The 27,832-nt window shown below is 41.3% G+C and overlaps 1 long non-coding RNA gene across 1 annotated transcript in view; it reads left to right on the top strand.

Moving 5' to 3' along the window:
• Nucleotides 1-8,126: 8,126 nt before the first annotated feature.
• LOC148419321 (uncharacterized) overlaps nucleotides 8,127-27,832 on the top strand; it is a 73,278-nt gene continuing 53,572 nt past the window's right edge. Inside the window, exons 1-5 of the long non-coding RNA XR_015866560.1 lie at nucleotides 8,127-8,258; nucleotides 8,368-8,419; nucleotides 9,482-9,582; nucleotides 9,716-9,821; nucleotides 10,426-10,522. This is a non-coding gene — a long non-coding RNA (uncharacterized LOC148419321). The remainder of the gene's footprint in view (nucleotides 8,259-8,367; nucleotides 8,420-9,481; nucleotides 9,583-9,715; nucleotides 9,822-10,425; nucleotides 10,523-27,832) is intronic.

The raw sequence follows: 27,832 nt of genomic DNA, 5'->3' as shown, positions 1-27,832 counted from the left end.
CGCCGCATATCTGCTGCCAAAGACTTTGCCGCAAACTCACACGCTCCGCTCGACGTGAAAAAATAACATCCGCAAACATCGCGATGTGATGATTTTTTTGCCTCCTCGTTATGTCCCACGCGTATGCTTAATAGTCCGGAGGAGCAAATATGCAATGCATTTAATTGAGCGCACTGCTCAAAAATAGCCGTATTTGTCATTCGTGTGAATGTGATGAAGGAAATTAGTCCTAGAGCTCCAGTGTCAACCTTTAGGCCTGGGGGCCAGATGCAGCCTGCCGCAAGATTTTATGCGGCCCGCAAAAGCAAACCATATGCATCCATTTCCATGGGCCTAGGTGAAATCGGTCACAAGATTTCAAAACTCTAACCACTGATTGGGGACTTGTCGACATGTAACCAGGACTCTATAAAGCTGCGTATTCTCCCCCCTTTCATATGTAAAACATATTCCATCCACATGGCTATAGTTTATCGGAAAAAAATGGCTACTAAACAGATCCGTCAAGTGCGATGTTATTAATGTACAAGCATGACAAGCTGCAAGACTGCAGTCGTGTCGCCAAATTCTGTCCAATCAGAAAGAACCTCTGTATCTTAATATCACTAGCGCCGGCGATTTTGGCGGTAAATAGAGTAGCGTGATGACGTAAATCTCCAAATCTCCAGTTTATGATTGCAACATGCAAAGGTGGATCGAAGAATATGGAAAATATCCACTTTGGCTAGAGTTTTTCTCTTTTTTTTTAATTTGACTTATCCCCCCCCCCCCCACACACACACACACACACACACACACATTTTCCGCACATTTGCATGAAAGCTGACCTTGTGTTGAACATGCCTGAGTCAATTGATTTGTATTCATAGAAAAAAAAAGTAAAAAGCTGCTCCCCACATTTTGTCTTGAATAAGCTTAGCATGCTCCAGCTAGATCATTTGTCTCTGGCAAAATGCTTCTTAAATGATGCCTTTGGTAATGACATTTATACAGAGTACGTGCTCATATGATGGCTATTAATACACACTGAAGAAATGTCCCATCCCTACTTATCTGTTTTGGGTCATCTTCACTCCTCTAGTTGCACGTGGCGGCGGAAGATTGCATTGGGAGAGCAAAGGCCTTGCCCCGCTAATACGTGACTAAGTTTACATGTTCATTCACAAATGATTAAAGGAGTGTCTCAATTTTCAATTGATTCAGTATGTCAAGTGGCACTCCATGGAAAAAGGTCTTCAAAACAACATCAGTGTGTCAGTGTGAGGTTGAATAGCGCTCAGGGAGCACCTAATCTCAAGCAAGGTTTCACCATTAACATAACAGGGGGTGAGAGTTGTGACTGTGTTTTTTATTTTGTCATATATCTTGTGTGTATATACATAGGTTTTTCATGTTGCGACGTGGAATACTGAGTTTTTTCTTTAAGGTATTTTTCCGGCTTCATGACAAAAACAACTGTCATGACCCTAGGGGGTTGGCTGTATTTGTGTTGTTTTGTTTCCATGTGCAGGCGTTTTTAGGCAATTGCACTTATTTTCTGTTCTGTTGCCGAACTGCCTGCATGCAACGCGTCACTACAATGCTGGTCTGCTATTGGTCAGCGTCTCCTCACGGAGATGGTGGTCTGCTATCGGTCGGCCTCAATTGTTTCAAAATGGCGGAATGGTAAAGCTTTGTTCGATTGTGAGTGCTTACTATTTATAGTGCATTTTACCGCTTAATTCAAACTTGAAAGGGTTTGCCATGGGTATTTTTGTAGGGGAACACAACTCTATATAAGTACATTGACTAGAAAAGGGGAAAATTAGTGCCACGTTTTTTAAACATGGATGCATTCGGATTGACTTGACAGGATTCAACTAGTGCTATGTAACTCAAAAAGAAACAATCGTCTGGCTGAGTTTTTCCGGTATTACTTTTTTCCCTCCATCTTGGTCAAGGTACAAGAAACAAGTGTGTAAACTCACTACGGAATATTATTGAATACAAAGCACTGCAGTTGTTACAGTTGGGTGCATTTATTCCTATTTATTTTTACTTTGTGGCAACTCAGCAACATTTGGGGTGCAACAAATTATGGAGATGAATGCTCAAAGCTTTCCCCTCCCCCTGCAGCAGCGAGGAGGTAAAAGGCATGCAGGTGTTGTCTATATTTACCTGAGTAAGCCTTTATAGATTAACAGCGTTTAGCAGCCCCTGTGCTCTGCTTTTGCTCTCGCTCAACTCCCAAATTAAATGGAATGCACACGCTTAATCCCTTCCTCTTGCCAAACATGTATATATTCAGACATGCTTAACGTCTGCTACATTTTCAAACAATTTGGTTTCAAATATTGGAATGAAAATTGATGTTTTTCTTTATTGTGGTTTTGGGCTACATTGGCAATGGAGGTGTAATTTAAAAAGAAATCTTATGCAGTCAAAATGGGGTCTATTTTTTTTTTATTATTGTTATTCACTGTCTTATTGCAAACTGTTGGCACACGTTTGATTTCCACTTAAAACGGGTGGCGTGATGTGTCCCTATGATTGGAAGTGTTCACAGCGCTCATAGAAGTGGCAGTACTGTCCCGTGCAGATAAGGGTTGCGGGTGCAATTTGCTCACGGTGCGGCCATTTTGAGAGGAGCCTTTTTTAAAAAAAAAACATCAGCGCGGCAGAAACATCAGTGAGGTGACATTCCCGGCCGCCGCCATCAAGATCCAACGGCGTCCATGCTGCTCCCGCAATCAATTATCCATGCATAACACCCCCTGCCAGTGTTGCGCGACATGAATCGGTCTCCTCCGCCTTGATTCGCGAGAAAAAGACGGACCCTTTCATTTGACCCTTTCGAGGAGTTGATAAGACATGCAAACATGGATATATTTGCTGAAATGATTCCAACACACAATTAAGGAAGGATGTGTTCTTTGTAACACATGCCTGACCACATAGGGAAGAACTTTTTATGTGTGTGTGTGTGGGAGGGGGGGGGTGGATTTCACAGCACATATTGCTCCTATCAGACTTTGAGACCCCTTGAGTTGTTTTATGATTGTTATCATGCTGCAGCACACATACAGGCTCCACACTCATGTCCCTGGAGGCCTTTACCAAATCGGGACCAAACGAGTCTAATTTGGATCAGCACCACATTGTACACCTAAACCAATGAGACATGATTCCCTAAAAAGGCAGCCTGTCCCCCCCCCACCCCTCCAGCGATGAACTCCGTGCCAAAGCATTAATGTGTATTACATTGAAACAACCCAGAATATGTACTGTATCTACGTACTGTATTCTTATTCAGTACAATTCAGCATTCATTTAAAATGTTCCAAAGTCATCATTATTGATCCGCGTGGGCTTCGTACTGTATCAGAGGCGCACTGTGTCATCACGTCACTATGCAGCCCCATTCTGGTAGCCAAACCTGCGCACCAGGATGTCGCCAGTGCCTTCACCAAAGCAAGCAGATTTAATGCATGGACATTGAAAGAAAGGCAATCTTTTGGCATTTTGCAAACTCGTGTGACACGCGAAAACCACACGGCGGCGAATACGAATGCGACGTTTCCCTCCATTGCTAACAAAGGAGCTTTGACCGTCACTGATCTGGTGATTGTGTAAGCCCTAAATGTGGCTTCTCTCTATGTTACCAGCTGGGTCCTAATCACGCTGGTCATGATAAATATTTCTGCCTCCTTCCTGATAAATAAATCAACAGCGACGGGAACAATGTTTAGCCGCGTCTTTTTATTCTTCCTCTTTCCCTCCTCGCACTGTGACTATCCTCACTCTAAGAAACTTTTGATATAAAAAAAAAAAACCTTTGTCTCCTTTTGCTATTCTGTCTTACAAGGTAGACTGCAGTAGTATGATGATTCTTTTTTTTTTTTTAACCAAATTTTTAATTTAATCAAATTGAATTGAAAATCATTTTGAAAATCGTTTCTGAATCTAAAAAAATCCCTAAAATCAAATCATGGACAATCAAAGACGAACACCCTGACGAACAAGCTTGCTTACTGCATGTGTACAACAATATTTTTGGACAATTACTTGTGTTGGTGCAAATTAGGAAGATACACATTTTTCTTCACCCAATTTTAGCCGACAACATGAAGTGTTTCCATGATTTCCTTTGAAACAGTTTGTTTTATGATTGTTGCAAGATATGGTGCTGTTTCTACAAAATTACAAGATTTTTACAAGATTACAATGCTACTTATGTCTTTGTCTTGGGGTACTCTTGCCATACCTGTTTTTTTGTATTTAGTTTTAGTTATTAGTTTAGCAACACTAGGCAAAGTAGATCTAACATACTGCACATTACATTACTGTAGATAAGAATATAGTTTTTAGAATTGTCTCATCTTGCGCAAATGCACTTTGTTATTGTACATGTAAAAAGCAGAGGATAGTGAGAAACGCAATTTCCATTCCTTTGTATGTTAAGCACATGTGAAGAAATTGACAATAAACTTGACTTTGACTTGACTTTAACTTTGAAATGAACATTTTGCTATATTTACTTGGGCTGCGAAATCAACATTTTGCTGCTTTTACTTGGGCCTGATGACATTTCACAAGATGAAAAGAATTGAGAAACCTATCACAATTTAGTGATAAGTGATTGTGGCCCAGTGATAAGACACAATATGCCACAATTGGCCTATTGTGTCTTATCACTGGTGAGCTATGTTTTGTTACTGACATGTGACAACTGACACGTGGGCATGTCGTCCGTGGAGCTAACTAGAATATACTTGGACCATTTATGCACCTTCCCTCCCTCTTCCTCTTCCTCATCCTCCTTTTGCATTTGTAACTGCTCACCCTTCCCCTCTTTGCTCGCCAAGGAGGAAATAAAAGTTAATCCAATCATGTTGTACCCTGTTTAGAACTCTAAAAAAATGAAAGCGCTCATTACTGGTGATAGCCAGTATTAGCGGTTATTGAAACCTAGACTTTTAAAAACCCTGGTGAATAATCAAACTGGCAATTTGCCTACGTCCAGTACTGTATTACTGCCGTATGCATAATTTGTGTGTATATATATATATATACATATATATATATATATATATATATATATATATATATATATATGTACACACACAAATGTACATTACATATCTGCTGGTAGTCTTTTTATTAAAAGTTTAGAGAAGGCTGTAGTAGTCAATTAAAACAGGTTCATACTATTTTCTTATCAATAATGTTCAATAATAACTTCCACATGCAAAGGCTTGGCTATACTGTACTGTATGCCTTCCCTCATGGCATCCTTGTCAATGATCCATTTTGAGTCTTGTGGCAACAATGATGTGGTGGTAGTCAAAAGGCATGCTAGAATTCCATCATTTATTTCTTTTTTGACGGGCAGAAAGCTGAGCCAAGTGAATGGTGGGTGGGGGGGGGGGGGGGCATGCCATTTGGAGCGGCATGTTTTGATATGGACCTATGCGGAGTGAGCAGGGAAAGTGGGCCCCTGTCTGGAGAAAGGGCTGCGGCTCTGCTATGGAGCTTAAGTCTTCATCTCTCCTAATAAAAAACACTTAAGCCAAACAGCCCCCCTCTGCCTGCGTCTGATCCCGCCAGCTACCTGCGGGCCCTCCACACAGCACATTTAATAAGAATAATAATATCATAACAACTCTGTCCTCCGCCAGCAGTGGTCGCAGCGCAATATTGCAGGAAGTCTTCTCTGTGTTTATTTATTTATGTATTTTTTTCCATTCCAACAAACTTCACGCAATTCATTTTGTATATTTAGTTGGTCTCTGTCACCCATCCTTCTCAAGCAGCCTTTTGCCTGTGTAATCCTCGTCTCCGCTTCCACAAAGCCGGAGCAGGGATGTAATGAAAGACTTTTTGCTATTTCCACAGGAATATAAAGTGGCATTTTTATTTGTTTTGCCTCGTGTTTGATTCCCGGTAATGCAGACAATCATCAGGCGTGGGGGGGCGTTAAGTGCATTATAAATCAGCCAGAGAGAGGGAGAGAGTCACCTCGCTTCTTCTTCTTCTACTTCTTCTTGGAGCTCATCCTGATGCCTCCACCGCTGCCACTTTAGGTTATGTGAGGAGTAAAGTACTTTAGCGGAGAGCGTGGAGCTGCTCTACGGCGGCGCTCCTTTGCATATCAAATAAACGGCAAGGCTGGATGGCGCTGCCAACCAGGACAGCTATATGTGCGCTGAAAGGTGCCCTCAAAGAGTGAGAAGAATAGAGATGGTGGCGACGTGCGGCGCCTGAGAGTCGCTTGCAATTGGAAACATCAGGTGAATATGCTAATTGCAGCCATTGAGCGCAGGCGCTGTCGTTTGCGACTTTTCACGTTTTGATGAATGAATATATTTGACTTGCTTTTCCTTTATTGGGGAAAAAAAGAGAAGCTGGATCTGGATTTTCCAGCATTTACGGTCCCCCCCGTTTCTTCTGTGTCCTCAATCCACGAGGTAAAAAATCCACACACCACAAAGCGTCCCGGGGTCCGGCAAACAAACAGTTGTACGGATGTACCATTGATTTCACATTCACACGTCTGGACTTAAAGGGACTATGGGATTGCCCGTATGTGAATCCCCCAATCTTTGTGCGACTCACACTCTGTCAAGTTGACATCCTCTCCCTTCTGTAAACTCGCAAGATTATTCACTCAACAGGATCTCCCTCTGCCTTTCATCCCGCCAACGACAGGCCAATGCGGCCGCTGACAGCCCGGCGATAGCATACACATGGAAATGAGCTGGGGTGTGGGGGGGAAATGTTGGGCGCTGTTTGTCAAGAACGCTGGAGGAAGCTTCGGGGTTCAGGGAAGAAACGGAGGCGCCGAATACCCCTTTTCCACTGAGCGGCATCGACTCGCTTCACAAGCGTCATCGTCAACTCGTTATAATGCTAGAAGTGAGAAAAATACAATCGCCATCAAAAGTTTCATCATATTCCTCATCTTAAAATGACAAAAGTAAGCAGACGTGCTAACATTATCTTAGCTCCTCTGCTGCCTTCACTTTGTTCAGCAGGCCTTTTTTTTTTTTTGCTGTCTCCTGGCTTAAATTTGTTCAAATGTCCCAAACCTTACATATAGTACATATACTATGTTTCTTTTACAGTCTGCATTTTTTACTTCAGCGTACTACTTTCTTACTCCATTTGAATCCTGTCAGAAGGTATTTTAGCAAGACAGCCCCTCACAAAGTAGTTACATTTGGGATATACTGTGTTTGGAACCCTAACCCCCAAAGGAAGAGTATCAAAAGTGATATTTTCTTCTCGTGTACACTTGAGCCTGCTGTTGTCAGTGAAATATTTGTACTTGGAAATGTGGGAAAAAAACAAAAACTTTGCATATAACTCTTCATCACTCGTGTGTGGGAATGAGCTCGAGCATCATCTGGCGGCAGGAACACCAAGATGGAAGGATGGATTCAGCTGAAACATCCAGCTGTTAGGCCATCCGAACCCTGGGAAAAGTCTTTTTTTTTTCTCTACTGTACAACCGATCACCTCGTGTTGAACGTCAGGCCGACTTATAAAAGCCTCCAAACATGTTGGAACAGGTGGAAGTGGCGGGTGGGGGCGGATAAGGGGTTGGGGGGGACCTCTTGGCAAAGTCTGTAAACATCTCAATGCCAGGGGACTTCTCAGTGCCAATATTATGTGTCCGCTTTGAACCTCAACTTGCCCTCAGCCCCTTTTTAAACCTCATCTAATGCACTAAAACTATTTGCCATAATAAAACGTAATTACTAGCACAGTGAATATTTCAAATATCACTTTTGCATTTCATACAAGCGTAAAAAGAAGCTACCAAGCTAGCTGTGAAAGTGTTGCATTTAAAACTTTGTCTTTTCTTACATTCTTGTCACGCAAGTGTAAAATGTTGCTATTAAAATGTTTTTGTTTATTTAAAGAATATATTGACCTAAAGAGGAAGTTAAATGCATTTAAAAAACAACACTTAAGATTTTAATTTTGTAAGTAAAAGCAAAGGTAAAGCTCACATCAAACAAGTGACTCTTGATGTGACACAATAGGAACCAAAATATCGGTTCACAATTGGAACAAAGCATATTGAGACGAAAGGGCAACATTTTTAAGATGCCATAGAGACAAAACTGTAGTGAGAAAAGGATAGAAACCATTTTGTTGTTTTGAATATATATCTGCTCATTCCATCTTTTTAAATCTCACTATCAATAATTTTCTGTCTTGTTTTAGAAAATTAGGGACATTTCCAGGAAGTTGACAAAAATCTCAAATTTCAGGTGATCAATTTCAAAAATTACAAAATGAAACAATAATACATGATACAAACAATGATACAAAAATATGTGTCTTACCTTTTTTCTTTGTTTGGTCATGTGACATTTGCAGGCTGAACTTTGATAGGCTGAGAAAATGGCCTTTTCCGAAGCTGGATAAAGAGGTAGATATTGCCGCTTGATTCTTATTCCACAAACGCATTATAGTCTTAATCTGAATATGTAACGTTTAAACTAGTGAGGCTGCATAGAACATATTATTGTAAAGGACTTAATGACTTGTTTTTTCTTAAATCATTCCCATCCGTCTTTAAAAAAAAGTAAATAATGTCATTCATCTCTGTTCTCGTTCTTCGAAAAAGCCAGACATAAAGATTCACTGGCGTGAATGTTACTTTCCCCAAAACGTTGCTTGAATTCCCAGCATTTGACTAGAGGTAAATTGGTTCTGTGCAGAAACTATGCAGCCAAGTGCAACTGTGGTGCAATGCAGCGGCGGCCGCGTACACGGGCGCTTATATTGACTTTTTCTTTTCTGTAATGTTTCAATGAATACAACAAACAGCCGGGGCCTCCATTCCAGGTCCGTCCATGACCTCTGAAATGAGACTTTATGTTTCATACAAACGGCATCTCGGTTACATCAATAATCCTGCAAATGAAATCGATTTCCCCTCCTGCTCTTGCAATTCTGATCACAGCTGGGCTCCCCATATGGAGTTTTAATGGGGTGGAGCACCCTGAGCCTGATCTAAAGCTGGAGAATTCTGGGCACACCACAACATCAAATCCCACTGTAATTACCTTCATGCAAACACGGGGGCCCTCTCCCAGCACAATATGGGCTGAAGAAATGGGATTTGCGCTCATTGTTTTTGATGCAGGAATTGATCTCCAACATTGTTTGGTGCAATTTAGCCCGACGCTGAGGAAAATGGCGCGTGTTGTGCGTGACGCGCAAACGGCGCACGATGCCACCGGCTTCTGGGTGGCTCATCTCCATTTTTGACAGCAGTGACTCTGCGGCTAATCGGCGCCTTTTCCGTACGGCGGCGAGATCATAGATCTTGACATGCGTGCCTTGTCGTCACCTCGTCGCCATTCATCTTTTTCAAACGCGTTTTTACGCACGGCTCACGCTGAATACGCGGGTGTTTTTGTTGTTGTTGTTGTTGTCGAGTAGATTATGCTATCTGACACCAGGCTATTGTCTTAATTCCCTTAAGGGGCTGCGCCGACGGAACGCGCGGGGAGGCCGGGCGCTATCCTGTCTTCCAGATATCCCTATCCCATCATGCACACCCCGGCCTTGCTTCTTCTTCAGCAGGTGGGGGTGGTCATGCACCATGCAACGCGGTTATGGGCTTAAGTCTCAAATCTACATACTGAAATGACTTGGGCTTTGGAGCACAATGCCAAACTTGCTGGAAGTCTGATGAGTTTATTTCATCTGTTCCCAGAGCGGATGGGAGCGGAATAGACGCTGTTGCGCGCAGGGAAGTTTGACGCGCTTCCCCGGCCCGGCGCCCCTCGGTGACTCGCCGTCCATCTGCTGCGGGGTGTCAGGTGCGTTATCTCCCCGCGCGCCCCTGGGAACTCCCGGCAGATGAGTGTGTCTATGCCATCCGCCGGCTCTTGTAAATGACTCGCTAAACAGCCCTGGCCTGGATTCCGCATGCGGGAAAAAATCAATTACTTGCCCGCTTTCCTCCCCAACACCCCTCCGTCCTCCCCCTTTTACATTTTACACTCCATTTTCAGCATGCTGGGGCCAATTACAGCCAGCAGAAAGACTACTCTTTATGTCAGTCCCGCGATGACCTCCATCTTAATGCGCCCACGTCGAGTGTCAATGCGCCGCTTTAGCCACACGCGCGGTGGCGGCGGCGCGTCCGGGGCCCCGCCGCCCCTCGGACGCCGCCCGACGCTTTGACGGGCCCCCTAATGAAAGCTGATTACCAGGAGGCATCTATTAATTTGTCCCTAATCACGACAAAGAGAGTGTGTGGCTAACAGCTGTGAAATGGCAGCCGCCGCGCGGAAATGAGGCTCGGGGACGAGGGGTTAGGGCCCCTGCGCCGTCATTAAGCGCTCGCCATTGTGCGGCCCGGCTCAGGGCTTAGCCACAGGTAACTCAATAAGATAACACTGGCCCTCCGCTTTTGTGCAGAGAGCTGCAGCTGTGAATCCCGGCTCTCGGCCGGCCGTGAATAGAGGGATATTGCTTTGCATGCTCCGAGCGGGAGGCCGCCGCTCCTGTGATGCAGGTGAGAAGCTGACAGTAACGCTTTTAAGCCGGTGTGCTGCGGGCGTCTTAAAAGGGAAAGTCAATCAGCCGCACCCACACCGCCATTTTGTGCGACCGTGCATGTCTATTGACATGCAAAGGGGAACCGCGGTAGAAATTCGGCCATCTTTTTTTTGGATTGACACTGTCGCGGGAGGTTTTCATTCAACAGTATGTTTGTTATTGTGCTTCCCTGACCAAAGTTATGAAAAGACCATAACTGCATACGTTTTCACTTTTACGACCGTCGCTTCGCTCTCCAGACTCTTTCAATTGAAATCAATTGGTTGCCCAGTATATTTTATACAACTTGCCTTTCTGCTTTAGTCACGGCACCGTCTGTTTGTTTGCACTCGATTACATATATTTATAACCCGAAACATTATTTTGCACCAAATCGGCTATTGATATAATTATTTTATGGTCACATGTCCATCAGAGAAAAACTTAATTTGGGAGGGTGGGGTGTACTGCAGTAATTTAGGGTGGATCAAGAATGTACAACACTAAATGTGCAATGTGTATCATACAAAGGGTTGAGTTATAAAATGAGGATCATACTTCAATTCATATGAAAATTTAAATGAATTGATTTACATATATCACAAAATAGAAATAAAATGTACTTGTAACCTCTGCAAACATGTTATGTATTTGTTGTATTTGATATTTTTAATTTTTTCTAGGATTTCAACATTTAGTGACAGACCATTTTGTAACATAATGTGTGCAACTACATTATTAGAAGGTATCCATCGTTTGGATTTATGATTGATTTTAAAATAATTTGTGTAATACTTAAATCATAAATCATAATCTTGGTTATGGTTATTGACTGTATTACTTTATTTTACTAAGATCATGTCAAGCTTCCACAACCATTCAAGCCAGGATGCAATACAAAGAAAAATAATCACAATTAGTTTACTATTCAGTACTATTATACTCTTAAACGTTCCACAGATGTCGGTGTTTTTTTTAATAAATTATTCACTCGTCTTAAGTGTTGTAGATAGCTTTCTCATTTTCATGATGTAATGCTGTCTAATAGTTGGCTCGAGCATTAACAAACTCTTTTTACACAAGACTAATTAGTCTTGTGTAGTCTTGTGTGCTTGCAATAGTGGAATCAGATTTTTGCGGGCCCTCTCAGTTAAACTTCTGCCTGCACATGGGATAATGGTCATATTTGAACCAACTATTAGCGTATTGGTGAACCATCCAAGATGCTTATGACAGAGCGACGAAATCGAGCGTTAATGTCACAGTGGTATTTTATCGGCGGTCGCCGAGCCGGAGAGTGCGCCTGCCCCGCCAAGTTTGCAAAGTCCAATTTGCAGCTAATGTGGAGGTCGCAGCAGCAGGCGCAGAGGGCGTAGTACGACATAATGGCTGTGCTAGTGTAAATATTGCTTTTAGGCAGAGACACAATTGGGGGGCAAGCGGAGAGAAATTTCCATAGAGTAGATCTATATACGCCGGCGCCACTGGAGGCCTTTCGCCGGGGCCGAATAGATTTTCCATTCCGGTGTGTCACATTAGATTTTCGGAGGTGCTCGGTGGCAGGTACATGTCATTAGTAACACTTTAGCGCCGTAATGAACCTTTTTATTTATCCGCCGCTCCTCTCATGAATGAATAAGGAGCTGCTCCCCGACTGTGCCCAGCCGGGAGGAGCGGGCAGAGGCGACGTGAAGCCCCGGGGAACGCAGGGGAGGGTTAAACCGCCATTACTGTGACACGCGCACACACACACATATACACTCACGCGTGTGCACACCCTCCCCACCTCCGCTCCCTGGGGTCCTGATCTGACACTCTATTTACACACACATTTACACACTCGACTCCCTCCCTTTATAAAGCTGACAGCCACTTAAGCGCTACATTACTCGCAGGCGGCTACCGGCCATTGGCGGCCTGCCTTGTCCTCGGTAACCACGGCGCGGGGTTGAAGCAACAAGGAGCAGCTGTTCAGGGCACAACAGGAGACTTTTAGCAGAAAGTAAAAATTATTTTCAATTCAAATCAAGTGGTTCCTTCTTCTCAGGACCTGACGCGGTCTACCGAATCCCGCGTAGCAACTATTTGGGGAAGTGGTCTACCTTAACTCATATCATCAGAGTACGCAAGGCATCTGCCTCAGATTGGATCACTGCCACCTACTCCTATCTCCAAGCAGGAGGGTAGGGGAAAGGAGAGCAGGGAATTGGCAATAAAAGAGGCCAAATATTTCTCATGAGGTAGCCATTTTCATTTCAAAAACATTCCAGGGTACTTCAGAGCCGCAATAGGGAAGACACTAGAACCTACATTGCAAAGGAGTAGCTTGTTCGGAAAAGGTTGCGAGACGGCGCATACGGTACCACTAAATCAGCATAAGACTAGAAAGCAACATGTCACAATAGTCAGGGCAAGATATGACAAATGCATTTCCTGTATTTTCTGCAATGGTAGTGGACTGTATCTTACCTGTATTGTGGAGATAAAGAAACACAGCTTTAGTAGTAATTTTTATATTGTCTTTTCACACATGTTGTACAGTAATCCCCCCTCCGTTGTGGATTCTGGTTTTGCTGTCCTTTTATTTCATAGCTCAGTTCGTAACTTCGTTATGTTGTTTGGTATTAGCTGGTGGCACACTATTTAGTCTGGCACGATATTTCCCCGAAGAAGACAGAAAACAAATAGAAATACAGCTTTTCATGCTAGTCTTTGTTTCAGTCCTCTTCAGTCCTGCTTTTTACGTCATCAGATTGTGACAACTGCAGGATTATTTATTAAGTAAATCCATGGGCATGTTTATTATCTTGAAAGTTTTATAGGTCAGAAATAACACTCTTGCAAGTGATGTTTAAATATCTTGAACAAAAGTTACTGTGCGTGTCCATTCATCCGGAAAATATGAACATGCTTTTACTTTGACAATCAGTATAAGTGTCCGTTTATCCATTTGCACAAAAACAAATACAAACGAATTAATATCCATACGCATACAGGCAGCGAACACGTTTGTCCGATGATACACAAATAATGTAAAAGTATCTCTGTCCACTGGCAAACGCACAATTTTAACAATGCATACATTCTTTATCCTCTGCAAAGAACTACACCTATTACTCCAACATGAGAAGCTTCCTGTCAGTCTTATACTGCCTCTAGCTGATTAGTGTGTATTTATGGTTGCCTCAAGTGCTCACAGATTTTTTATAAATCTCATCATCTGTTTACTGTTTATTGACTGTTTTGTCCGTTTCTGTATATGTCCGGATGAACAGACGTAAAATCAGCTGGAGAGGGGCAACCGAATACCGTAGCTGTCTGCATCCATGCTGATCACTCCATGTGCCCCCGGTCCAAGTCAGCCCTTTCCTCCGACCAATCACAGTGTTCGTTTCTGTCTTGGCTCACTGACTTTGGCCATTGTTAGACAGGTGGCAAAAGCTCCGTCTCAGCACCTCCTCCTCCTTCTCGTAGACTCATCTGAGCCTGGTGCAGTGAGGCGGTTAGAGTGGCAATGGCTGGTCAGGGCCCCCGTGTCACCCCCTAGCATCCACAGTGTTCATTTCCCTTTCATCTTGAGTGTGAAATCGCTGCCGGTGCAGCGCTGACCTGAGCATTAAGAGGTCAACTATTGAAATCTGATGTGCGCCTCGCTGGCTGAGAGACTCCTACACACGGAGGGCAAAGAGAGGGAAGGGAGGGAGTTGGAGATGGGCACAAAGAGTCAAACCCAACTTGTTACAAGTTGTGTTTTATCTGCAACTTTTCAGAGGGGAAAAAACATCTTGCACAGAATATATTCCCGGTCATTTCCTCTACCCTGTGATTGGGTATTAACTCCGTCGTGGAGATTTTCAGTGGTAGCTGTTTGTTTGATTGGAGGGGTGAGGCACTCTCAACAGAATACATGACTGGCCATGAAATAACGATCGGAAATAATGACGGCGACCAATCCAGATTATTACACGACAAAAGGTGGGATAGCTTTGAATTTTACGATGACTTTAAGGATTGATGAGAAAATAATGATTGAAGTATCGCCTCCTGACCAGACCGAGGTTCAACTCATCGTTTAAAAGACGGCAAATCGAATTCTTTAAGAAGTCAACAGCTCCAACTGTGGGAGATAACTAAATTGTCTTTGATAGAAATTGAGGGAAAGTAAAGTAAAAGTAACTAAATTGTCTTTGATAGAAATTGAGGGAAAGTAAAGTAAAAGTAAGCCTGGCCAGCGGTGTAATACCACAACATTTATGAAAAATGATCTGTTATTGTTTATCGTAAAACTGATTCATTTTTTGCTGGTACTTGTTGAAAATCACATGGGAAAAGGACTTTTAAAAAAATCGCATATTATATCACAATCGCCCGTTAGGCAAGACGGACAGATGCTGAGGGTGCTTTGGACTCAAGGGGTTGCCAAGAATCAGCTTTTTATACCTTAAACATAATTACTTTCAAATATTTTTTATTCCTGCATGCCCAGTGTATTTCTGAATCAATGATGGCGGTAGTAGCACTTAAAAGTTATAGGAAAATAAAAGGATTCCATGATTGAGGGACAACATATGAAAAATCGACTACTGTACTGTATTTGTAAAATAGATTTATATTTATTTATATTAAAGACAATAATGTGAAACTGTAGTGACAGCCTTGATTGCTGCGTAGTCAAGTGAGATATGAATCTGTCGGCTGTCGGAGGGAAAAAAAAATGTTTCTGTTCCTACTTACCAGTGTTCCTGTTATTTTTGGTCAATTTTTCTTCAAACCCCGTATCTAATTTGAATGTACTTAATGTGCCTCATTTGGAGTAAATGAAACTTAATAGGGTATAGTGAAATAAAAAGACAAAAGAAAAACGTTTCTTCTTTAAATGTATCCAGATAAAATAGTCTGTTTGTGAATAAATCATTTTTAAGTGGACAGGTGGTGTAGATATACAATAACTGAACAACCTAACCACTGTACATTTAACATAGATTAAATTTGAAAGTAATTTTAAAGCCCAATACAACTAGGGATGTAATAATCTATAATAAAAAAATAATCAAGCATCTGTTAATTAATCGGTCGAAATTATTTAAATCCCGACAGCACAAGTTGCAACAAGTTACGTGACTAGTTTGACAGTCATAAAATTGAGAAATTGTCCATTTTTAAAATTGTAAATGATGTGACCCTTATCGGCACATTTTAAAATGTGATTCCTTTTGTGCGGCTCGTGGCACAGTGAATAGCACGAGCGCTTCACAGTGAAGGGACCCGGGTATAAATCTGTCTGGATCCACCCTTCCTGTGTGGAGTTTGCATGTTCTCCCCGAGCCTGTGTGGGTTCCCCCCGGGCACTCCGGCTTCCTCCCACACTCCAAAAATGTGAACTGCAGGTGAATTGGACAAACTAAATTGTCCTTAGGTATGATCGGGTGCCTGAATGGTTGTTTGTTCCTGTGTGTCCTGTGATTGGCTGGTAACCAGTTCAGGGTTTCCCCTGCCCACTGCCCGAAGCCAGGTGGGATAGGCACCAGCAAGCCTGTGACTCGTGTGAGGAAAGGCGGCTACAGAAAAAGGATGGATGGATTAAAAGGTATGCAAATCATTTACCTGGGGCTGTATAAAATCTTGCCTCGGACGCCACACTGCCCCCCCCCTCCCAAAAAAAAAAAAAAAAATCACGCTACAGCGACACAAGGTATTCATGTAGGTAATGAGAAGACGAAATGAAAATCAAAGAAAATATATGGATGTCAAATTTGATATCATTCGGTATTTTGCATCTTGTTTGGCTGCCATGACCAGCATGCAAAGTTTACTCTGTCGAAACACTGCCACTGTCTTGCAAACCTTCTCCCCACAGCCAGGACATTTGCATGTTTGCCTCCAAAAACTTTTTGGCCGCCTTCCACCCGCCTATGTCTCCGACGCCAGGTTCCGCGTTTTTAAAGTCGATTCGACACCTCCGCTCGAGCGCGCGTGATACGACGGGCCTCTTGTCTCATCTCTGCCATGGGCTACACTTTCATCCCTCTTTCTGCTGCGGACCACCCTAAGCCCAAATAAGGTGTTTGTGCCTTCAGTTCTGCCTTCTCCTCTTTCAAGAGTTCAGAATGTGCCAAAACTTTGCACCAACCCTCCACCCACATACACACACACACTTTGACTCAAAGGGTAATCACAAATAAATAGCATTTCTGGCGAGGAGCACAAGGAGCCTATCTCAGGAGCAGATAACTAGTAGATGCGATTCCTTAGATAAGAAGCAGTAATTTGGCTTTTAGAGATCGCCGCGGGGGCCGGCGCTGATTTACTCTGTATATGGCAGCTTGTTTTTTTTTTTTTTTTTTTCTCCCCTCACAATTTTTATCTCCCCTGTTGAAGAGCTTTTCATCTCTGCCTTTTTTTTTCATATGCATTTTCCCCCCAGAAGGAGGTGAGATCACAAGGCAACACAAGGCGAGAGAGTGGTGCCTTTTAAAAAGCGCGCTGGACAAAATACAAATATTTGAAAATGTATTTCATGGCAATTATGTCAGGTTTCATGGCCTTGGCACAGCACTGAGGCGCAGCCTGGATGCCTTAATTTGTATAGAAATTGTAATCATTTGTTCATTTCAAGGTGAAAATTGCATTTTTTAATTTAAATTGTATCCTGCGTGATAGGCTATTATCTAGAAAAATTGTCTGTGTGTATGGCGCTCTGTGCCCCACCGTCACGCCTGTTTGGAGCTCACTTCTCCCGAGAAAAGGCTTATACATGCGAATCTCCCGACTGAATGCGCCCAAGTCGCTCGCTGGCGCGCTCATTTCCATTTGGGTTATTAATATTAATTAGTTGGAGACAACGGGGGCTTCCATTTTGAATGGAAATGGCGCCGGCCGGGCTTCGCAGAGAGATTTTTATCTTGATTTCCTAGATTTTCAACTTTACTTGGACTTTTCTCCGCCCCCTCACACCCAGATTTTTTCCTTTCTGCTTTGGGGTGTGCCTATATGTAACACAGACGTAAGCCATAAAATTAGATACACTTGCACAGATTTTGTCTGAGCTATTTAAAAATGCTAAAACCAATTAATCATGAATTGATGTGATATAGTGATTTCAGGATTTTTAGGATTTTTAGGATTTTTGATTTATTTTCAACACCCGTTAACGGTGAATGTAAATGCATATGATATATATGTAAATGCATATGATATATATGATATTCAGACAGAGAAAATATCAACTTTTGATATTGGTACATTGACTTTGCACTGTCATTGTTTTGATGAGTTGTACTATCAAAATGTAAATCATACACACTGTATTGTGATATCAGTACTTTGTCTCACTGCCAATTTCCATGGTAAAAACAGCTTTTTTTGTACAGTATTATATAAGCACATGCAGTGTTTTTGTCATTGTAAAAAGTCCAAAATTGCATAAAAAGAACCCCAAACATGAATAAAGCCTCTGTGTGAAATGAAATGGCATTAATCTGCGACATAACCCTAAACTCCTGCTTTTTTAAAAAACTTTTTACATGACAGATTATCTTGCGTAATATTCGAGCGGGTTAACCTTGAAATTCAAAACAGCCTGAATGTTTCCCGAAATAAGATTTGCTTGGCCGTATGCAAAGGAGAGGCAAGCTAGATATACAGTATATATATTTATATGCGCGTCTGCACGGGATCCTCGGAGGTGACGAGCACAAAGCCGAGGCTCAGGTACATGGCATATGCTGGCATAATTACAGGATTTGTGGAGGATTATTATACTGTAAGTGCTTTCATGGCGACAGCTGGAAGCTTTTTTTGCTCCCCGCGACACGTAATCTCAGAGAATAAAACCAAGACCCCGGAGCATCTCTTAATCATTTCTTAGCATACCTGCACACGGCTGGAGACTCTCAGACGCGGGAAACGAGAATAGAATCAGCAAATACAATAGGTACGGTATGTCTGGGGCAAAACAGAAGCGCTATTCTTTCAAATAAAAAATGTATTAACATGACACTGTGCTAAAGATTTTCTTTTGACTACTTCCTGGTTCATGCCCTTATAAATCAATTGAATCCTATTAAAAACTCATTCTGATGCAAATTTTGACCTTTGGGAACTTTGCCGGAGAACTTCAAGAGCGTCTTTGGCTCGCTATAAAATGGTACTTTGTAAGAGCATACCTTCATTATATTTTAGGAGTAATGAATGAAAATGTTTTTACCACATTTTCTGGAGCAATACAATAGCCATTGCGCTGCTTTGTCTGGTGTGCATCTTGGTCACCTGTTGTCAGTATAATACAGATTTCGAGACACAAACATTTTCAAAACTGACTAGTAATGATAGTTATTTTTCACAAAGGAATTATGAGTATTATTACATTGTCTGTCTTCACGCTTTGTGCCACTGTTTGTTTTCAAATATGCACTACTTCAAGGTTTCACAATGTGACTTAGATGATTGGCTCAGCTCTGGCATTTTGTTATATTTGTTAGCACTAAATTAAATAAACAATGGAATTGAGGAAACTTTTACTTTAATTGAGAACCAGATGCAACCAGTTCAGGGTGTACTCTGCCAACTGTCCGAAGATAACCGGGATAGGCACCAGCAAGCCTGCGACCCTAGTGGGGATAAACGCCTATCGAAAATGGATAGATGTATATACACTAATCACCTTCATTGAATTTGATTAGCATAATGTTATTTTTCTCTCTAAAAAGTATTCAATTTTTTTCCCCTGGGAGGCAGGGATTTCCACGTTATCTTCTGAGCCGTAGCCCTATTAGAAATTAAGCTCCTATGTCAAAACATCGCTGTATTTTCTCCATTTTTACTTTGTTGAAGTGACTCTCACAAAACAACACCACTAGTGGTGAGCTAATACTTTGGAATAGAGCTCCACCCCCATGTTTCTCCCTTCCTGTGTGGTTTGTGTACTCCACGGCATGGCTATCAAGCAGGCGGCAGGTTACTTATCAAACGGGGCCAGGTTCAGGGGCCCCAAATGAGATGAGAATCACATCTCGCCCTGCAAGGATCATTTCAGAGTGACTATGACCGCGCTGAGTCTCTGAGCGATAGAGCCCTCCTGGCCTCGCTGCCGTGGCTCAGGACTTTTTTTTTCCTCCCCATTTCCATCCCTGTGATGTAAACAAACCCATTACCATCAGGGGCAGCGCGCAGGGGCCCCGGACCTGAGGACGCGGCCTGCAGCTAAGCTACCGTGGCACTGAACCCCCCACCCCAACTACATCCCCTCCCTTCTTCAATGGCCGCATGTCCGCGTCAAGGAGGTAGAGGAGGAGTCAGGATGCCTGGGCACTTTTATCTAAAACCTCTCTAGAAGAGAGGCGAGGGGAAAAGGGCTCTTGTTGATCCGCAGCTCCTGTAGTCAATCAATTATTGGATCAAAGCAGGCGGCGGGCCAAAGCTCTCCGGCGCAGTGACGCCTGAGCCACCACCTCGTCCACTCGGAGTGACAGGCGCTTGGCGAGGGGAGGGGGGGGCAGGGACGCCACGGCTAATCTGCTCCGGCATGACGCTAACTTTGAGGAGACGAGATGAAGGCTGATGCAGACGACAAACAATATGTGGCACGTACTCAACGTCAACATTCCACATCTGCTTTGGACTTGTTTCCATAATGCTTGCACCTATTTTAAATGGCTGCAGTTATACCCTGGACTGGGCGCAGGCCTCGAAGACCTGTTAACACTCACTGTAATCGTTCCTCTATTGCTAGGGTTTTGTTTCAGGCCGCCTCCTCAGTATGGAAAAAAAAAAAGCCTTGGCATGTTTTTATATCATTTCTGTCTTTAAAAATGAAGTCAAATCCTTCATTACAAATTATTTTTAATGTACCTCATTAGTCCATTCATGCTATTCTGATTAATATCACGTTGGTGGAATAAGCATTAAGCATTCGATCATCTCAAAGGGCGGCCATTTTGATACTTGGTCGACTAAAAATGACATCACAGTTGCTAAAGGCTCAGGTTATATCCAATATTGGTTCAGCTTGTATTTGTTACATGTCCAAAGTCAGAAAATAAATGAGTCTTCAAATCAAATAAATCTTGATTGGTTGTAAGCTGAGCCCTTTGGCACTATGTCATTTTCTGTCAAAAGTGGCAAAATGGCTGCCCTGAGAGGGATATGAATGGTTGGATTTTTCTGCCTCTTTCATTTTCCACAAAATTATATTAATCACAATATTATGTTTAGACTAGTGGTGCTGCATAGAATATCCTATTGTAAAGAAACATTTTGACTTGACTTAAACTTCAATTTTGTGCAATTACTTACAGTGATTTTTTTAAAATGTTATGTTTAAAATATTAGCCAGACTTTACTCAATCATGATTTTTGTGGCTGATCAGCAATTTAAAAGTAACCGATCACTGATGACTATTTCTATTCAAATAACGTTTATTTATTGCATGTGCTTATGTTAAAAATAAATGTATTATTCAAATATTATATTAGTAATAAAAAAATGCATATATTACGTATAAAATTTAGCATTTTTGCCATGGTTTGCTCAAATGAAACCTTTGCAAGTGATAAATATGCAAAAAACACTGAAATCGGGAACGCGGCAGACCCTTTTTCACAGCGTTGTTCATATAACTAATTGTTACAAACAATATATAACTGAATAGCATGTGTCAGATTCGCCAAATGTGTGACCTCTGAAGCCTGACTTGAACTCAGAGACCTTCACAATAATCAGTATCCAAGAAGAAGCCCTCACTTTAGAAAAAGGTTGGTGACCCCTGCTCGAGAGGAATAGAACTGATTAGAGTCATAATCTTTTCATTTGATGAGTAACGAGTTTATTTAGATACACACTTCCTATATTAGCTTTCTCATCTCACATAAAGTGTTGTTCATTCTTGTGATTGCCTTTGCTCTCTTCCATTAATGTGCAAATGAACAACAATACTCTTTGAATTATTTCTCCCTCTGTAAGCATCTCTCACCCGGCAATCACAACCTGATTTGCCGTTTCAACTAATCAACACACGAATCTAATCATGATAATTGAATGACGTACAGCAGAGAGCTCTTAAAGGATGATATGTGAGGCGGGCGACAAGTGGCGGTGGCGATGAAATAAACACTAAGTGCGCTCAGATGTTGGACATGCAACATAAGGCGTGTTGCTTTGACAGCATAGCAGACAGATTTGTAGACAAGATTTTTGCGGTTACACGCTGACTTCCTACAGCTGCGAGTTACCGCCAACCATGTTCTTGAACACACACAAGGACACAGAATGCGATGCAATGGACTTATTTACTTTTAAGCCTTTATTTCCATTTGTCATATAGAGTTGTGCTGAGCATAATGTATGAATGTACAAGTTAAATAGTTTCTCTCCAATAGCATTGCACATTTATTTTTATTTACTGCAATTCCCAAAATATATTTCGATTCAAATCAACACTTGAACCAACCACTAGGATGGAAGAAGGAAACCTTGTTATAGCATTAAAGTGAAATAACGTTTTAGACAGCTAGTTGTGACCAACGTTCATGTTGAAAATCACCAGACAGTGCTTTGAACAGCGCTTTTTACGCTTGATGCTGACCTGTGTTCCTAATGATGGTGGTTAGTGTTGATGTTCCAATTTCCGTTTGGTGTTTTTCAAAATACACATTGGTCGCTGCTAGGCATCTAGGGCGGTGTTCTCGAAGCCTCTGATGGCTAGGTGTAAAAAAAAAACAGTGTAAACAAACGGTGTTCCAAACGTACTCTGTAACTCGATTCATTCGTCTTCTTGGTTAACACTTTAGAATCTGTTCTGCCCCGTTTTTGCCCCCATTTCGTTGGGGAAAATTTGTTCTTATACCTTTTATTTTGTTAGAGCTCTTGTTTTGAAGGGCCGGCCGACCGGAAAGTGTGCGGCGGCCATATTCTTACCTGAGCCGTGCGCTGGAGTCATTGTGTGAAGGTGGAACCTTCACACATATGTTATTGTGTTCGGCCATTTTCTTTATTATTATTATTGTGTGAAGGTGGAACCTTCACACATATGTTATTGTGTTCGGCCATTTTCTTTATTATTATTATTGTGTGAAGGTGGAACCTTCACACATATGTTATTGTGCTCGGCCATTTTCTTTATTATTATTATTATTATTCTTATTCTGCCTGTTTTTCGACGGATTTCAGCTCATTCCCAGTTTATCCGATTTACACCGTTCCAATTTCACATTATTCCAGTTAAGCGCCCGAAGGGCGTTTCCATTTTTGGAATTCCAAGTATTCACAGTTTTCCCAGAATTCCCGGTTTTCCACCCCAAAAAGGCCCATTGACTTACATTGGGTCATTTTTTGTTTCATTATTACAGCTTTCCCTTTTCATATTTTCAATATTTAACTCATTCAACTCGTTTTAGGGATCCTTCCCATCATTCCAGTAATTGATACATTCCAATATTTTCCCATAATTTCATATATTTCATCCTTCAAATATTCATAATTCATTTCCAATGGGAGGGCTTCCCATTCATTCCCAATGGGAGATTAAACAATTTACATTTTGAGCTTTCCTATTTCATATTCATAACATTTAACTCATACATTTCGCCTTATGGCTCATTCCCACCATTGTAACAGTTAATAATTATTAATATTTTCCCATAATTCAATATTTTTCATGTATAACAATTCATAATTCATTTCCAGTGGTGGATTTAACATTATTTACTTGAAGCTTCTCTACTTCACACTCACATTAATCAGTTAATACATTCCCCAATATCAATACTACTCATATTCACACCTTCCAGTAATTCATAACTATTTTCATATTTTTACCCATAATTCCTCATTCCCATTTTCCTCACCAAACTTTGTAACCTTCTATCTTGGCCATTCCTGCTCCGATTCCCACCGTTCCAACTTTAATGGATTCCCCCAATTCCCACCATTTCATTTGTGTATCCCCTTTCCTCTTCCCATGATTCAAAAATTACCCACAATTCCACTTTTTCAGTTTTTCCCCTCTATCTTTGCCATTCTTCATCCGATTCTGACCATTCCAACTTTAATCAATTCCCCCAATGCCCGCCACTCCATTTTTACCCACAATTCAAAAATTACCCATAATTCCACTTTTTCAGTTTTTCTCTTCTATCTTTGCCATTCTTCATCCGATTCTGACCGTTCCAACTTTCATCAAATCCCCCGATGCCCGCCACTCCATTTTTACCCACAATTTAAAAATTACCCATAATTCCACTTTTTCAGTTTTTCCCTTCTATCTTTGCCATTCTTCATCCAATTCTGACCGTTCCAACTTTAATCAATTCCCCTGATGCCCGCCACTCCATTTTTACCCACAATTCAAAAATTACCCATAATTCCACTTTTTCAGTTTTTCCCTTCTATCTTTGCCATTCTTCATCCGATTCTGACCGTTCCAACTTTCATCAATTCCCCCGATGCCCGCCACTCCATTTTTACCCACAATTCAAAAATTACCCATAATTCCACTTTTTCAGTTTTTCCCTTCTATCTTTGCCGTTCTTCATCCGATTGCGACCGTTCCAACTTTAAACAATTCCCCCAATTCCCGCCATTCCATGATGTATCTATTTTCTTCTTACGTAATTTCAAAAATTACCCATAATTCCACTTTTTCAGTTTTTCCCTTCTATCTTTGCCATTCTTCATCCGATTCTGACCCTTCCAACTTTCATGAATTCCCCCGATGCCCGCCACTCCATTTTTACCCACAATTCAAAAATTACCCATAATTCCACTTTTTCAGTTTTTCCCTTCTATCTTTGCCGTTCTTCATCCGATTGCGACCGTTCCAACTTTAAACAATTCCCCCAATTCCCGCCATTCCATGATGTATCTATTTTCTTCTTACGTAATTTCAAAAATTACCCATAATTCCACTTTTTCAGTTTTTCCCTTCTATCTTTGCCATTCTTCATCCGATTCTGACCGTTCCAACTTTCATCAATTCCCCCGATGCCCGCCACTCCATTTTTACCCACAATTCAAAAATTACCCATAATTCCACTTTTTCAGTTTTTCCCTTCTATCTTTGCCGTTCTTCATCCGATTGCGACCGTTCCAACTTTAAACAATTCCCCCAATTCCCGCCATTCCATGATGTATCTATTTTCTTCTTACGTAATTTCAAAAATTACGCCCAATTCCACTTTTTCAGTTTTTCCCTTCTATCTTCACCATTCTTCATCCGATTTTTACCGTTCCAACTTTAATCCATTCTCCCAATGCCCGCCACTCCATTTTTACTCACAATTCAAAAATTTCCCACAATTCCACTTTTTCAGTTTTTCCCTTCTACCTTTGCCATTCTTCATCCGATTGCGACCGTTCCAAGTTTAATCGATTCATCCAATTCCCCCCATTCAATGGTAGTTTGAATTTTCTTATTTCCAGACTTCAAAAATTACCCACAATTCCACTTTTTCAGTTTATCACTTCTATGTTTGTGATTCTTCATCCGATTCGGACCGTTCCAACTTTAATCAATTCCCCCAATTCCCACCATTCCACATCATTCAACACCTTTGCCTTCAGAGGTTACACCTTCACACGCAATTTCTTCAGAAATTGCAAATATTCTAGTTATTATTATTATTCTACTTCTGCCTGTTTTTCGACGGGTTTCAGCTCATTCCCAGTTTATCCGATTCACACCGTTCCAATTTCACATTATTCCAGTAAAGCGCCCGAAGGGCGTTTCCATTTTTGGAATTCCAAGTATTCACAGTTTTCCCAGAATTCCCGGTTTTCCACCCCAAAAAGTCCCATTGACTAACATTGGGTCATATTTTGTTTCATTATTACAGCTCTCCCTTTTCATATTTTCAATATTTAACTTATTCATCTCGTTATAGGGATCCTTCCTATCATTCCAGTAATTAATACATTCCAATATTTTCCCATAATTCCATATTTTTCATCCTTCAAATATTCATAATTCATTTCCAATGGGAGGGCTTCCCATTCATTCCCAATGGGAGATTAAACATTTCACATTTTGAGCTTTCCTATTTCATATTCATAACATTTAACTCATACATTTCGCCTGTTGGCTCATTCCCACTATTGTAACAATTAATAATTTTCAATATTTTCCCATAATTACATATTTTTCATGTATAACAACTCATAATTCATTCCCAGTGGCGGACTTAACATTTTTTATTTAAAGCTTCTCCACTTCACACTCACATTAATCAGTTAATACATTCCCCAATTTGAATACTACTCATATTCACACCTTCCAGTAATTCATAACTATTTTCATATTTTTACCCATAATTCCTCATTCCCATTTTCCTCATCCAAAACTTTGTAACCTTCTATCTTGGCCATTCCTGCTCCGATTCCCACCGTTCCAACTTTAATGGATTCCCCCAATTCCCACCATTTCATTTGTGTATCCCCTTTCCTCTTCCCATGATTCAAAAATTACCCACAATTCCACTTTATCAGTTTTTCCCCTCTATCTTTTCCATTCTTTATCCGATTCTGACCATTCCAACTTTAATCAATTCCCCCAATGCCCGCCACTCCATTTTTACCCACAATTCAAAAATTACCCATAATTCCACTTTTTCAGTTTTTCTCTTCTATCTTTGCCATTCTTCATCCGATTCTGACCGTTCCAACTTTCATCAAATCCCCCGATGCCCGCCACTCCATTTTTACCCACAATTTAAAAATTACCCATAATTCCACTTTTTCAGTTTTTCCCTTCTATCTTTGCCATTCTTCATCCAATTCTGACCGTTCCAACTTTAATCAATTCCCCTGATGCCCGCCACTCCATTTTTACCCACAATTCAAAAATTACCCATAATTCCACTTTTTCAGTTTTTCCCTTCTATCTTTGCCATTCTTCATCCGATTCTGACCGTTCCAACTTTCATCAATTCCCCCGATGCCCGCCACTCCATTTTTACCCACAATTCAAAAATTACCCATAATTCCACTTTTTCAGTTTTTCCCTTCTATCTTTGCCGTTCTTCATCCGATTGCGACCGTTCCAACTTTAAACAATTCCCCCAATTCCCGCCATTCCATGATGTATCTATTTTCTTCTTACGTAATTTCAAAAATTACCCATAATTCCACTTTTTCAGTTTTTCCCTTCTATCTTTGCCATTCTTCATCCGATTCTGACCGTTCCAACTTTCATCAATTCCCCCGATGCCCGCCACTCCATTTTTACCCACAATTCAAAAATTACCCATAATTCCACTTTTTCAGTTTTTCCCTTCTATCTTTGCCATTCTTCATCCGATTCTGACCGTTCCAACTTTAATCAATTCCCCCAATGCCCGCCACTCCATTTTTACCCACAATTCAAAAATTACCCATAATTCCACTTTTTCAGTTTTTCCCTTCTATCTTCACCATTCTTCATCCGATTTTTACCGTTCTAACTTTAATCCATTCTCCCAATGCCCGCCACTCCATTTTTACCCACAATTCAAAAATTTCCCACAATTCCACTTTTTCAGTTTTTCCCTTCTACCTTTGCCATTCTTCATCCGATTGCGACCGTTCCAAGTTTAATCGATTCATCCAATTCCCCCCATTCAATGGTAGTTTGAATTTTCTTCTTTCCAGAGTTCAAAAATTACCCACAATTCCACTTTTTCAGTTTATCACTTCTATCTTTGTCATTCTTCATCCGATTCGGACCGTTCCAACTTTAATCAATTCCCCCAATTCCCACCATTCCACATCATTCAACACCTTTGCCTTCAGAGGTTACACCTTCACACGCAATTTCTTCAGAAATTGCAAATATTCTAGTTTCTTTTCAAGCGGTACAGAAGTACAAACGCACATTCGCCTGTGAGTATTATATCTTGAATTGGGAAGTTGTTCGCTGGTTTTGTGGTTTGTGCTTTAGCATGTTAGCACGGGTGGTGAATTTAGTAAACTTTAGTTAAAGTGAGCTTTATGTTTATTGTTTGTGTATGGCGTTTGGGGGGCACCGGGTAGAATTCGCACAGTGTACAATTTGCTACATCGTTGTTTATTTACAGAACACATTCACGTGTTTTGTAATTAGGCAGCCACTTATATAATACTGCGTATTTGTTTGTTTCCTTTAGTTTCACTCTGGTTCGTTTGGATATGACAGTGCTGGCAAATAAAACACTTAAAGCTCGGACGCTACTTCCTGACTCCCGTATTCATTTTGAATGGAGTTTGGCTTGCTGTTAACTTTTGTACACACAACATGCAAGGGTGACAGTACAGAATGATATCACATGAACCACTCTGTAA

This window comes from Hippichthys cyanospilos, chromosome 9, assembly GCF_059441005.1.
Source record: "Hippichthys cyanospilos isolate Australia breed blue-spotted pipefish chromosome 9, RoL_Hcya_1.0, whole genome shotgun sequence".
Lineage (NCBI taxonomy): Eukaryota > Metazoa > Chordata > Actinopteri > Syngnathiformes > Syngnathidae > Hippichthys > Hippichthys cyanospilos.
The sequence above is the reverse complement of the archived record's forward strand: the minus strand, read 5'-3'. Positions and strand labels throughout refer to the sequence as shown.